At 43.8% G+C, this 14792-nt stretch overlaps 1 long non-coding RNA gene across 1 annotated transcript; it reads right to left on the bottom strand.

Annotated features, from left to right (window-relative positions):
* Positions 1-7053: 7053 nt before the first annotated feature.
* On the bottom strand, positions 7054-14455 carry LOC135915151 (uncharacterized). Its single transcript, XR_010568526.1, has 2 exons — positions 14155-14455; positions 7054-7369 (listed from the first exon to the last, which is right to left on the bottom strand). It is a non-coding gene; the product is annotated as an uncharacterized lncRNA (long non-coding RNA).
* Positions 14456-14792: the final 337 nt, after the last annotated feature.

The following is a 14792-nucleotide window of genomic DNA, read 5'->3' as shown; positions in this document are numbered from 1 at the left end:
GAAGCAATGTTTTGGCCCCTGAGATCGCCTGACCTTTGTCCGCTCGAGTTTTTTCTTTGGGGCTACGTTAAAGATCGAGTTTATGCAACAGAGTCCACTGACGTTAATGACACGAAGAACAGGATAATAGCTATCTGCGTGAGCATCGGCCCAGAAGTACCACGCAGAGTTACCGAGTCAACACGAGAGCGGTTTATGCTTTCCGTTACTATGGAAGGAAATGATTTAGAACATTTTTAAAGCCTTGACATCTTGATGGGTAGTCGTGTTTCCATAAAATGTGATATTTGTGCATGACGACACCCACTTTGAAATAGCGGAACAATATATTTGTTGACACGGCTAAATTTGTTTTCGTTGTTGATGATTTCAATAAATATTACAATATTTAAAGATTAGCGATCACTTTCCTTGCGTTACCCAGGCAAGGAAAATGCCCGCTCGTCTAGTCACTGCTGCACATGCGCTTTGCCCTCCGGCTTCTCCGCTGGTTCCCTTATCTCGGCATGTCCGCTGCCGCCACCATGACAGGCTGCGCGGTTGCGTGTTTCGACAGTGATTCCGGGTTCTCCGATTTTCTGTTTCGCCAGCCGAGAGTGAAACGAGAACAGTTGTATACTTTGCCTATGCCTCCTCCCGATTTTCGGACTAAACGCTGCACGCAACAGCCGCGTCAGATCAGGGAGGAGCTTTGCGCCGATATTCACTGTCTTGCATGCGTAATTACGAGAACGGAAATTAAAATTTGCGGCCGGATATTTTGAAGCACGGGCGTGCTGGAAGAATTGTGCCAGGTGGAACCGCGTAGAATCACAACTTCCACTAACTTTGCCATACAAGCATGCCCGCTTACTGCAGTCACTAAAGAGTTAACTGAATTTTAGTTAATTGACCGGCAGACAGCGATAATTATCATATCACTTCTTGTTCCCTTGACCACATAACTTATTTGCATTTGTGAGCTTCACGTACCTCCCAGCGCCTAATTTTAAGAAAACTGTAAAACCTAAATGTGATCCCTCTGCCTATAGTGTCACGTTGTAGTGACGATGAACACAGTAGCAAAAGCTGCGAATCGCAAAACTAACACTTTAATGGGCGAACCTGTGCCCACATGCAGGAACAAGTGACAGTCAAAGCACGGCGATATCGGCGATCGTCGACATCCGATCTGTGGGTCAAGCGCGTCGGCTTTTCTACATAACTCGTTGAATGTGTCAGTCTAATAGATGGTGCCCGCGTGTCATCCAGGAAGTACGACGCAATTCGCGTCGCGCATACAATCAGATTACTCAAGGTTCGGTGACAACAGACAACGCACAGAACCATCGATAACATGCGAAAAAATTTCGATACATGCAGGCGCGTCCTGCGCCGAGCGATAAGGTTTAACATTTTTTAGCTGGTGAAAAGCGCTCACCGGAGAAACACAAACGGGTATGAGTGTCAGGTACGTACGAGCTCCTATCTAAATACATGTAAAAGGAGAATCCGTTTTTCTCGGCAACCACTGCACCAAATTTGACAAGGTTTGTTGCATTTACAAGAAAAACTTAAAATCTAGTGACTGTTGGTTTCAGATTCTTTATTTAGGCTGCCATTATTTTATTGAAAAATTGGCACAGAAAATTTTCGAAAAACGAAACTATAAAGTTTACAACTCTGTAACTCAGCAACGAAAATTGACAATACAATCTCGTGAATTGCATCTAATAGTACATCTAAAGCGCACAAAATTGATATGTTACACATAAATCTCAAAAAATTTAATAATATGGAAATACAGCTTTTGCGGAACCCTTGTAAACAACGTAACAAATTCACGTAAGGTAGGAAATGACGTATAGAATTTGTCCGCTTTCAACGATCTAATGGATTCCGTTTACAGAACCGCGATATCTGTTTTTTATGCAGAGCTATGAATCTGTAAACTTCGTGCTCCTAATTTTTTTCAGAATTTCAAATTTTGGAAATTCTTTTCAACAAGATTCAGGACCTAAATCGAAATTCCGCTACCAACAGTCACTAGAATTGAACTTTCTCTCTCAAATGCAACAAATCTCATTAAAATCGGTCCAGGGGTTATCTCAGAAAAATGTTTTTGCGTTTTACATGTATTTGAATAGGCCGCGTCGGAGTTGGGACTGAGCTAAAGCTTCCTCTTAACTTCCGCGCTGAACAATTAATTAATGATCACAAATATACGTTTAATTCTGTCTTCTTTTTACTTTGCTGGAGTCGATGGCTTGAACGAAGCCCAGTCGCATTGTTATGTTTAGTTTGAGTTCTGAAATAATAAATGTAATTTCTAAGCAAAAATATGTTATTCGTAATTCTGTTTTCCCAACTCATTCATCAGAAGTCACATACTGCGGCACAAAATGAACACAGTTTAACAGACGAGCAATAATATTTTCCATTGCCTCCTGTCATGATCATTTATTATTCTTATAGCTGCAAAATATCGAAAGATACGCTGACACCTTCTTATTTTCTAACACAGGACCAAGCCGCGGACGAAAGTTTGGATAAAGAGACCCAAGTTTTGCAAGGTTGTGACAGCGAAGTACCGCATATAACAGAGTTGGTGTGAACAATAAAAAACGACTCCAAACGTGCTTGGTGCATGTTTCCTTATGCGTTGCACATTTTTAGCATTCATTGTGTCACAGATTTGTCCATCGTTACTAAATGCGCAAAGCGTGAACCGTGAATATAATGTAGAACAAGGAAGCAGAATAGACCAATGTTCACAGGAAGATAGAGATTATAAGTGTTCAAACAGTGGTCGAACAACCGATGCCCGAGGCTGTAGCAGAGGTTTTGATAAGGGAAGTATCAAATGGATTTGACGAAGCCATGTCCCCTTGTCGGAACGTCAGCGCCAGCCAGAGAGAAAGAGGGAGCCAAACTTTATTCAGCTCGTACTGCCGATGGTCTGCTGAGCACACTTTTTTGCCCTTTATCGAGCTTCATCTTCGCATTTCTAATGTACGAAGGCGAGTCGAATGAAAGTGAGCCAACCCACCCTGCGCAATAATGGTTCAATTCACTATCTGCGAGGCATGCACGTGGCCCATAGGCATCTCTCATTTACAAAAGTGACACGCAGGTGTGAGGATCAAGGTTCTTTAATGTTCTTATACAAAGGGTTGAACATGGTTGCATGACATAATGGACACTCCAAAAGTTGAACAGCGTGGTGACGTGAGGTTTTTGTCAGATGAAGTTGTTTCCCAAAAAGAAATTGTCGCCGTTTGGCTGCCCTGTACATCGACCATTGCGTTTCATTGACCACTGTTAAGCGTTGGAGCAAAAGGTTCAAAGAAGGACGTGAAAGTTGCAAAGACAATCCACGAACCAGCCAAAGCCACCGTACAATCACCCCCAACACAATTGCAAAGGTTGATTAAACAAGAATGGAGGACAATTAAGCATAGATGAATTGGCAGGGCGTGTGAGCATCAGTCACAGTTTGGATCACACCGTAATTCATGAACATCTCGGTTATCGGCTCTTGTGTGCACAATGGATGCCGAAGATTTTGAACCACCGCCAGATGACGGAGAGGTTCGGTGCTGCCTTGACTCATCTAATCCGGTATCACGATGAGGGTGATGAGTTTTTGTCTGCAATTGTGACCAGGGTCGAATCATGATGCCACTGCTATGAGCCTGAAACATGATGGCAAAGCTTACAGTGGAAACATTTGAATTCACCACCCCCAAGGAAAGCAAAGGCCATCATTTCTGCCGGAAAGGTGCTGTTGACTTTTTTTTTTCTATCGTCAGGGGCCATTATTGATCAAATTTGGTAAACCTGGAGGGTCTATCAATTGTTTCCGATATTGTGAAACGTCGGATCACCTGCGTGTCGCAATCAAGGAGAAACAACGTGGAAAATTGAGGAATGGGGTCGTCTTGCTCCACCACAATGCCCATCCCCATGTTGCTGATGTGGTTAATAAAAAACTGGCAAAGTACAAGTGGGGAACGCTGCAACATCCACCATACAGGTTAGACCTGTAACCTTGCGACTTCCACATTTTGGAGAATTCGAAAAACAGCTCAAGAGAACCAGATTCGTGTCGGACGATGACGTGAAAGGGTCAGTTAGACTTTTTGAAGCAGCAACCCAAGGACTTTTATGAGACGGGAATCACGCGACTTGTTAGTCAGTGGGACAAATGTCTAGATGCTCATGGCGACTACTTTAAACAAGGTATCCCGTTTGCCATATATTCACAGTGGCTCACTTTCATTTGACTCGCCCTCGTATATTTCGCAGAACTCCTGCTTTTTATATGTGCTCTCTGTTGCAACTTTAATTTTGGAGCAGTTACTCACAATACACCACGACCGGTGATAGCTGCTCCTGCACAATACATTCTAACAAAGGTCAGCTTCATTGAGATTTTTACCTGGTCGTTGCATATGTACAAATATGTAAACAAGGTTCTTGAATGACGGAGAGAATGAGAGAGAGATGCAAATGAGAGAAAGGCAGGGAGGCTAACAAAGTTTTATTAAAGTATTTGCCCTCAACTTGTTCATTTCATGGCCCGACAGTAATGTCAGCCTTCTTACTTGGCCACACTGGCATACATGCGCAATGGTGCAGTAAAAAAGGTTCTACCCCACATAGAACAGCATCGCATGTTGGCAGCATTATATATAGACAATGAATATTACAATGAATAAATTCTTGCATAGCTCAACAAATCAGAACGCACCAAATCCGCGTTGCTACCACTAGGCTGATTGCGGTCGCATTGCAACTTGTTTGGTACTCAAATAATGCAACATTCTTTTACGCACAGTGGTAGGCATCGTCCTCGACTTCAACGAGACTGATCTTCAAAAAAGTTCAGAATGTCCTTTTTCAGAAAACCATTTTCAAATTTCAATGTTATTGGCAAACCACTTATGTTTAAGTTCTATTTTTAAATATAACAGTGCTTGACAACGCAACGAAAATTATTTCGCAAAAATGTTAAAATTTACAATTCCATGTGCACTTGGTTTTGTTGTGCTCGGTCTAATTAGTCTAGAACAATGAAATCCTGAATTACAGGTATTTCGGTCTATTTACCATGCTTGTGATCTTTTTCTCTCAATATTCCTTTTGTAGCCAACTGTAATGAAATATTCATAAGGTAGCATTCCACTTGTTCTTTGTGGTGAAAAAATATTGTGGAGAAGTGTACCGTTGTTTCTGTATGCGCGCTCAAAGTTCAGAATTCGCAGAACTGGCGGAAAAGTGTTCTCGACAGCCAAATTTGTGATTTTTTTTTTCACGAGAACAGTTTTTTTCACAGAATTAAGTCCAGAATCATTGTGCTGGGCCCAAAACCTGCGTCTAAAGTAAATTTCATCAAAATTGGTCATGGTGACCAGGACCACCTGTTCGTTCTATCTGGATTCACCCTGCAGATCTTGGAAACTGTGAGGCGGAGCTTTTGTGATGCGGTTAATACTAAATATGCCCTCATGCAGCTGCGCTACACAACGTGATGTCATCTGAAAGATTAGCATGATCGAAGTAAACATGCAATTGCAGCCTAGCGGTTAAAGCATCAGGCTGCCGAGCTGGGGGATTGAAGCTGAATACTGGCACATGTACTTTTTTTTTATGTGTGAGCTATTCAGCAAGACGGCAGCAGTACCCAGGTTTGGAAAGTCCAGGAGGGTGCGGAAGGCTCAGCTTTAGAAGTGCTTTGTCATGCAACAAGTGCACTACGAAGAGGAAAATGGCCTGGAATTTTGAGAAAATGGCACATCATTGAGGGTCACATAAAAATATCGATGGCTCATTACACAGTAAGACCCATAATAACCTGAATAGAAAGTACTTTTACGCAATAAAGTTTAGTCACTGCTTTGCCCACTAGTCGTTAATCCGCAGTACATCAGTGCAATGCATGCTTTAGTCTGGAAAGCAATTGATGTACTGACAAATCGTTTTTTTTTTTCTCATACAAAAACACAGCAGGAGTTCTGGACATGTTGCTTCCCCCGCGCTGCCAGAGTTCGTCCTATTGTGCTATCAAAGCTCGGCTAGCTTGTAGGAATTATTGCTGCATACAGGCATTTCTTCAAACAATTTTTTTACCAGCACAGCCGCAAGCTTACTTCATCGCAGCAGATTTCATTGATGCCACACAGCTGCCAGTAGCCAATATATCCCAACCAGGCATTGTGTAATGAAATACACTAGCACAGCACCGAGCTTAAATTCCATGCCATGTCCAGCCCCTTCCTCAATCTAGTTTCTGCATATTATTGCCCCATGCGACAGTGCAACCCAGTGCGCTCGTTACACTATGACGAAAACTAATAACTGCTTACGTAGGCTACAATGCTGCCACAATGCGGCACCAACTTACTTAAAGAAAAAACCTCTGCAGCAGACCAATGCTCGTAGTTCATCGTTGGCATGTACCTTAGGTGCCAGGCTCACTTTTGCCATTATCAATGTCGTTCGCTGCAACACACAAGAGGCTTAACGAATGGCAAGCCCTGCATATAAGCTGTACTGCAGTAGGTTGTGCGAACTTGCAAGTGCATGCTGGGGCTAAGCCTGTGCTCACATTAAGTCAGTATTATGTGTAATTTGCAAATCAATTCTTTTACCACAATCAATTACTGCACAGGAAAGCTTTCAGCCTACATGAATTTACAATTTGGTCAGTTTAATCAGACATTGTGCATTACTCACTAAAATGAAAAACTTTTTTACAATTCAATGACTTTTCCGGGTTTCTAGCCACCTTGTGGAGATCATGACAAAGACACAGATGGGCTTCAAATTAAGGCACATGTCTGAACACAGTGGTAAAAGCATATAACCTGATTAGAGACCAATTCACTTGAACTAGGCTGTTAGAACTTTGTAATGTCTTTCACTTCTATTGTCAAAAAATATAAAGAGTGCATAGCCATACTTGTGCCATTTACTTGGTTTATCAACACAGAATTTCATATTAAATGCAAGCAAATATCAACTCTTGAATGAACACTGAGGAATTCAAGAACAAAAAGAAACAAGCAAGAATTTTTTTCCGAGATGAGGTTTTAATGGACGCACAGTTGATGATCCAATGTCCAGGGCAGTGCCTTGCTCAGATCGAGAGCTTGGGTCCGTCATGTAAGTGCAAGGCGCCATCCGATGCAGCAGCCCGGTCGTGGTGGCACAGTCCAGGCAGGAAGCTGAAGGCGACGTCTTCGGACACTCCTTCTGCCAGCAGCCAGGTTTGTCTTCCACCACTCGTGGGTCTGGCCTACTTGGACCTCTCACGCATCTTCCTGCGCTTGCGCTTCAACCTGCGCATCCGCTTCTTACGCCACTTGGCCCTCATGCTGGCACGTACCTATTTGCAACAAAACGCGACTTGGATTCAGTATGATGCACTCCCCATAACCATAAGATATATTAAAAGCTTCAAATGATAATACTTTCAGCATTTGTCCACAGAAAGTGTACACTATTGAGAATATGTTACAGCGTACATGTTCACTACATAACACTGAAGCTTGTGCAGCATTGGGTTTTCCGACTGCTTAAGGCAAGGTGTGCTTGCTTAGATATGAAACGACTTCAAGATAAAAGTTTTAAACAAGCGCCAAGATATTTTATAGTTGTAGAGCTGCACCACACACCTCTCACACATAGAACCATGACAGCCTGCAAGTGTGCTAGTTGGAAAAAGTCGCACATTTTAATTTGATATAACGGCACCATTAAATTGCTGAACCTTGGCATCACCTGCACAACCACGATTCCCAGAACAAAGCAAAACCTGTTTGCGTCATTCAGCAATAAGGCAAAGTAGGCTACAGAAGCTGCTCATTGTCTCCAATCTTAATCCTTCGTTCTCGTAACAATATAAAGCATTAGTAGATTATGTAGGCCTCTAAATTCATTAAAAAAGAAGATGCTGACAAAAACGCTCATTTTCCTTCTAGTGCAGCTGTACTACTTGAACTTTATGGCCCAATTCATTGAGAGCATTCACAAAAAAGTCTTGCAAACTAGCCATTCGGTTGCAGCCTCTCGTGTTCACATAAGCACCGTTGAGAGGCAGGCAGGGCGTTGTATGTGCAACACGCACAATACTTGCCCTCTCATGCAACCGTACAGTGCTGCCACAGTAAACACGCAAAGCTCCACTGTTTCATACTCGCACACTTTCACACGGCGTGAGTTTACTAGTTTATCCTGAAGCAAGCACATGCATTAAAAAACAAAGGCCACTAAGAATGCAACACTGCTAAGGGCAATGGAGATGTCGCGGGACCTAATTTCAATGGGGATGTCGCAGGACCTAACTTGTATAACTTGTACCCGGTGTAGCAATACATCTGTCAGTGATATTAAAGATGAAATAGTATGCACGGTTACCTCAGAAAACGATACTTGGCACACTAGAAGGCAGTGAACGGCTCATAAACTTCTAAGAAAAACAAAATTTAATAATGTGCAGTGACTTATACTGCCGACAGTGGGAGGATAACAAAAACTTGAAAGCTAAGTGCCACACAAGTAGCGACAGGGAGTTATAGGCGAAATATAAGCAAAATGAATATATGGATTGATTCGAAAAAAGTAAGGTGACGAAGACAGATTAATAAAATTATGAAACTTTCAAGCATAAAATAGGTTCAGCTAGTGCAGGAAATAGCCCAATTTTCCTACTCTGGGAGCACTAAGTCAGCAGATAACTTGTAATAGGCTGAACATGGTGAGAGTGGATGACTTATGACCACGGTGTAAGAATAGGATAGGTGTGCGAACGGCGGCCGCTAAACATGGAGCGGCAGTGCCCAACACTGGTGCATGTTTTGTTCACTCTCCGACAGGTGGCGCGACATTGTTAGGGGCCTACATTGGTTATGTTAGCGCCGCTCGCTCCTATCCCAACGCGGCTCGGCATTTCTTTTTCTGGTGTCAGGCGTGCACATGTGAGTGTGATGGGCAAGAAATGTTTTGTTCCCCGCTGCAGAACGGGTTACAAAGGCTGTACGGAGAAACTGTCTCTCTTTTCTCCACCGAAAGACGAAGAACGCTTGAACCTTTGGCGTCGAGCTATCCCAAGGAAGGATCGAGTCCTTCAGCCGAATGATCACGTCTGCGAAAAGCACTTCGAGCCTCACCTTGTGTCCAAGACCTGGACAGCGCACTACAAAGGACACGTCTTGGTGAGTGCTCCGCGAAAGGCATCGCTGGCGAGCGATGCTGTTCCCACAAGATTTCCCGACTGCCCGGCTTACCTATCTAAAACAGTGAAAACAAGGAAGCGCCCGGCGGAAAGACAACCGTGGTCGCAGTCGAAAAGAAAATGCGCTTCATCAAAAGATTGTAACGAGCAAGAAGCCTCGTGTAGCAGTGACAGTGGTGGCGTTAATGGGAGCTCGTTTCAAGCGTTGCCGAGTGCACCGGAGCACGACATGGATGCGTTTGAAGAGCAGACATGTGATAATATGCCTCAATCTGCTGGACCTAGCTCATCCCTGGAATCTGCGTTCGCAAGCTTGTTCGGCGATTTACCACGGTCGTTTCTTCCGTCAAAATCATGGGGATACCACCTGCTCGACTTTGGAGAAGTAAAAAGCGTCGTCTTCTCCCAACTGGAGCGCACCAAAGTACCTGTAAGCCGTTTACTGTCAGATGCAGGCCTATCGCCAGTGAGCACCGCATCTTCGTTCGTAACCACTAAAATTGTTGAAATTCATGAAGATATGCTGGCAAACATAACCGTGATGGGCAGGTCACTTTCAATGGCAGATGTGCACTTTGAAGGTACTTTAACAACTATGGATGACGTTAAGGCTTTCTTAGACCACGTTGATAAGACAAAACTGTGCAGTGGTGGACCGAGCACTCTGGAGTACCCGCACGCTGAAACAAAATGCGCATATCTGGACAACAACCAGAGATGGCGGCACAAGAGATGCTCTATTGTTCTTGACCCTAGTGACTCGAACTTATTAGTATGTCACAAATGTTCTGGCCTTTCAAACGTCCTGCGAATGCACCAGAAAAGAACAGAAGAAAGAAAGCGCAGGCTTAGGCCTTCAGGTACGCGTCCGTTGACTTCATACCAGAGCAAGGACAAAGTTGCAGCACTGCGTCGGGCAAATTATGCTCTGAAAAGGTCAAAAAATCGTCTGCTCAACCGCTTTAAAAAAATGTCGGCGGAGCTTGCAGAAGCTCGTATCCACATGCAAAAAATGTCAGAAGAAGAACTGGGTGAGAAACTACGCAGAATAGATCTCCCTAGTGCTCAGCTGACTGTGGTAAAGGAGTGCGTAGCAGCAGCGAGGTTCACGAACAAAAAAAGCAGACGGTACACAGAGGATTGGCTTCTGATGTGCTTGCTGTTGCACATACGCAGCCCATCTGCATACTCGTTCCTGCGAGATAATGAGGTGCTCCCCCTTCCTTGCGTTACGACGGTGCGCAAGTACCTGAGCATGATAAGAGTCAGGTGTGGCTTTGACAAGAGGTTTTTCACGGCCTTTAAGAAGAAGATGACCACTAAAGACGATTTTCAACGCCACGGGATACTTGTTTTCGACGAAATGCGCGTCCGAAAGGAAATTCGAGTTCATTCGAAGACGATGACATACAGTGGCTTCACTGATTATGGAGACTCTTCAGAGGCCCCCGACGACCTTGCTGACCACGGGCTTGTATTTACCTTTCGGTCATTTGGCGACAAGTACTCTCAGCCGATAGCTGTGTTTGCAAGCAAGGGCCCCACAAAGGGAGCTGTACTCGCTCAGCTCGTCTTAAAAGCAATATTTTTGCTTGAAGATGCGGGAGCCTTAGTCGACGCAGTCGTCTGTGATGGCGCAAGTACGAACCGTGCGATGTGGAAGGAATTCGGCGTCACTGGAGCATTGCAACATACCCGGAACTACTTCATCCACCCCGTTGATGAAAAACGCAACGTATATGTGTTTTCTGACGCACCCCATCTTTTGAAATGCGTTCGGAACCGTTTGCTTTCACAGAAAGTGTTGTGCGTAAATGGCGATCGTGTTCACTGGGCACATTTTGACAGGCTGTTTATGGAGGATTCTAAACAGCCGGGAAATTTGCGTGTTTGCCCCAAATTGACTCTGTCCCACATCAACCCTTCAACGACCGAAAAAATGCGGGTGAAGTTGGCCACTCAATTGTTCAGCTTGAGTGTATCGAAAGGCTTGGAATTCTACTCGAAGAGAGGCACAAAAGGGCTCGAAAATGTCAAGGCAACAGTAGAATTCACACTAAGGTTTAATGATCTTTTTGATGCTCTTAACCGAAACCATCCAAAGGAAAGCATCACTGTTGGCAGCCGAGATTTGAGGGTCCTGGCCTCATCGTTGCATTGGTTAAATAAATGGGAAAAAGAAGTCGTATCAGGAAAAATCTCAAGAGCAAGTTTCCTAACCGAGCAAACCGCTGAGGGCCTTCGTGTGACTATTTTGTCCGCACTGGAACTATCAAGATACCTGCTAAAGGAGTGCGGTTTCAGATATGTTTTAACAGGAAAACTTAACCAAGACGTGTTGGAACGCTTTTTTGGCATTATCCGACAGGCTGGTGGCCAAAATGACCACCCATCTATGCCCACATTTCTGCAGCTTTACAACATGTTATCAGTTTACAGTTTGATTAAACCCCCTAAATTCGGAAACTGTCAAGTTGAAAATGAATCTCGGCAAGGTGCACCTGTACTCACGCTCAAAGATTTGAAACTTGCTTTTGACGACAGTGTCAAGTCAGAAGGACACCTTAAGCAACTCAAAGAGAAGCTAGATGGCCTAGTTGCTGCTGAAGAGGAAGTTGACCATGTGTTCGACAACTTGCATGAAGCACCGGCAGCTGCAGATTGCATAATTTATTATTTAGCTGGTTTTATATGCCGCAAGTACTTGAAAAGCACAACGTGTGCAAAATGCCGTGAAGGGTTATTGGAAGAAAGCGCACTTCATCATCAGCCGGAAAGCAGCCTTGTTCTGTGTAAAACCAGGGGAGGTCTTTTGCACCCAAAGCGAAGTCTTTTTCAGTTGCTTCATGCAACGGAGATGGAATTCCACAAGCATGCGGCTCTCAGAAATGCCTATGAATTAACATTGGAAAACATGCTTGATAAGTACAAGTTTCAGTTCTCCTGTGCCGACCATAAAGAAGAAGTTATGGCTGGCGTGCTACACAGTTATGTAGCCATGAGAATGAGGCAGTTCTGCAAACAACAGAAATCTGAGGCAAAAAATAAGTCGAAGGAGCTGCGAAAGCTGTCGAAGCTTCAGTAGGTGAAAACTCTACGTTTAATGTGCTGAATTAAATGATGGGCGTCATGAACTTACCCGTGTGCGCGACATGTGTGCCAGTGTCCGGTTTGTTTATGGAACATTAACGCTTGTACGAATAATTCAGTTTATGGCATGTTCTCTGTACATGTCAAATAAATGTCAATCTGCTCAAAACTTTACTGCTTTTGCGTCCGTGGTTTTTAGATGACAGTCGTCCATATGATTGACTCACGCGGAGGAAATGCCGTCAAACCAAGGCTAGGCCATCCTGCACACTAACATCACAACAACCTCTACCAGAACATTCAACTTCAGTTATTAAAAAATGCGGCCTTCGAATAGCCACATTGGAAAGTTGTTTTGCAGTCCATTACAATTTAACTGCGAGCTTATATAGGTTACAGTACACGTAAAACTAGTTTTCGTGCGGACGTTTTGGCATTTCATCATGGTAAGGTCTGTGGTTGGGTCATGTATCGTAGCCACTAATATTTCACAAAGTTCGCTGCAGCGTCAAGGAGCCTGATCAGTATTGCCAACTACCGTTGCGCTGGACTCATTGTGCCATGCTCCTATACCGGCATGGATGAGCGCGTGCACTACATAGCTCCCGGAGAACGCTTAATGTCGTGAAACGTATGCTTCGTTCATCGCAAACAAGTTTCCGTCTCAAGCTCGAATAACATACGCATCTAGTTTACCGTAAGAAGCGAATTCGAACGTTTTATTGACGCTTTTCACATCCGCAATGACTCTCGTCCTGCTTCTCTGGTTCAAAACCAAGGCCCTTGTGTCTGTGGCGCCATCTGCCGAGGGCAAAGCGATACATGCACGACTTTTTTCCGCCGGGACGGCCTTCGTTCAGCCACCTATCCTATTCTTACACCGTGCTTATGACCTAATGGACAGCCTTCCGATGGCATTAACCAGCTACACCGTGTGGAGCGAAATTACAGTGACATGTCTAACCGAATGAAGTTCCGAAAGTTGAGACGGATCACAACTACCTCAACATAGTGGGGCAAAGTTACTACATATCCATACATCTGCTGTGCGAAACCTTCTTGCGAGTAGGTGTTTTTATACATTTGAAGGCTACCTACTCGCTATGCCTGACGCTCTTAACAGCACGTATCAAAGCTTTTCTTTTTTTTTTTCGAATGTTAGCACTCGTCTTCTCGAGAACACAAAAAACCAGGGAGGCGAAATTACAGTGACATGTCTAACCGAATGAAGTTCCGAAAGTTGAGACGGATCACAACTACCTCAACATAGTGGGGCAAAGTTACTACATATCCATACATCTGCTGTGCGAAACCTTCTTGCGAGTAGGTGTTTTTATACATTTGAAGGCTACCTACTCGCTATGCCTGACGCTCTTAACAGCACGTATCAAAGCTTTTCTTTTTTTTTTTCGAATGTTAGCACTCGTCTTCTCGAGAACACAAAAAACCAGGGAGGCGCAGCCAATCGAATAAAATACGTGGATTCGTGATTAAGCAGAACTGTAAACAGTGCTCGCCCAGTTATCTCGGCACCGAGTCGCTTTCTACACGACGTAGGAACATGAGAAAAACTATACAGTTCAGCAACAAAATTAGGTGTGTAACCGCATGTATAGATTGTTAGCAAAAAAGTAGCGCGGTGATGCAACACACTACGGGAAGAAATAAACTCGGCGACGCGTCCTGCATCACTTGCACTAAGACATCGAAGCCGGCAACACAATTTAAATCTGCATTTATGGCATAAATGTAATTCGGTTGTGGGTATGATATCTACACATATTTTATGAACAAAATACTGACTATGAACACCAAGAAAACAGGCTGATTAATCCGGATTTACTTACCGCACGGAACGATGCTAGCACGCACGACGAAGAGGGCACAAAAAGAGGCTGGGTAAAATACGAAACGTGACGTCGTTCAAAAATGTCATGTGACCCATGCATGTGACCTAATCGCCCCGACTTGTTTCAGCTGAAAATTGGTTTCGGTTTCGGAACAGCCCAGTTGCGATGAACAGCGTTTTTGTTCATTGAGTTCATAACCACTTCTGTTGATTGAGCCGGCATGAAGAGTCATTTCTAAATAGTTCGCTGGCTAATGAACAGTGCCTCAGAATCCCTAATGGTCAATCACTTGTGTACCTTCAAAGAAGGTTTCGAGGTCTGACCTAGCGCAATCAAAAAGAATTATTATAGCAAAGGATTATGTATTTGCATAATAAGTGCTGAAACGAAAGTTGTAGTTTGAAGAGTTCGAATCCGCATCATAATCTTCACGAGGTATCACTAACCTAGGAGATGTGTGCGCTATCGCTATAATCTGAAATGTGTACCTGTAAACGTGAGCCAACATGATGGGCCTGCTACGGATATCTTACCATGCATAATGTGATCCCATATGGACCTTTTTCGGCATATACATGAACATTTGTGCTCCAGTTAGTTGAGGCTTTTTCTGAGTTTCCTCGTAACAGAATTAT

Source organism: Dermacentor albipictus, chromosome 8 (assembly GCF_038994185.2).
Source record: "Dermacentor albipictus isolate Rhodes 1998 colony chromosome 8, USDA_Dalb.pri_finalv2, whole genome shotgun sequence".
Classification (NCBI taxonomy): domain Eukaryota; kingdom Metazoa; phylum Arthropoda; class Arachnida; order Ixodida; family Ixodidae; genus Dermacentor; species Dermacentor albipictus.
This window is presented reverse-complemented; position numbering and strand designations above follow the sequence as displayed.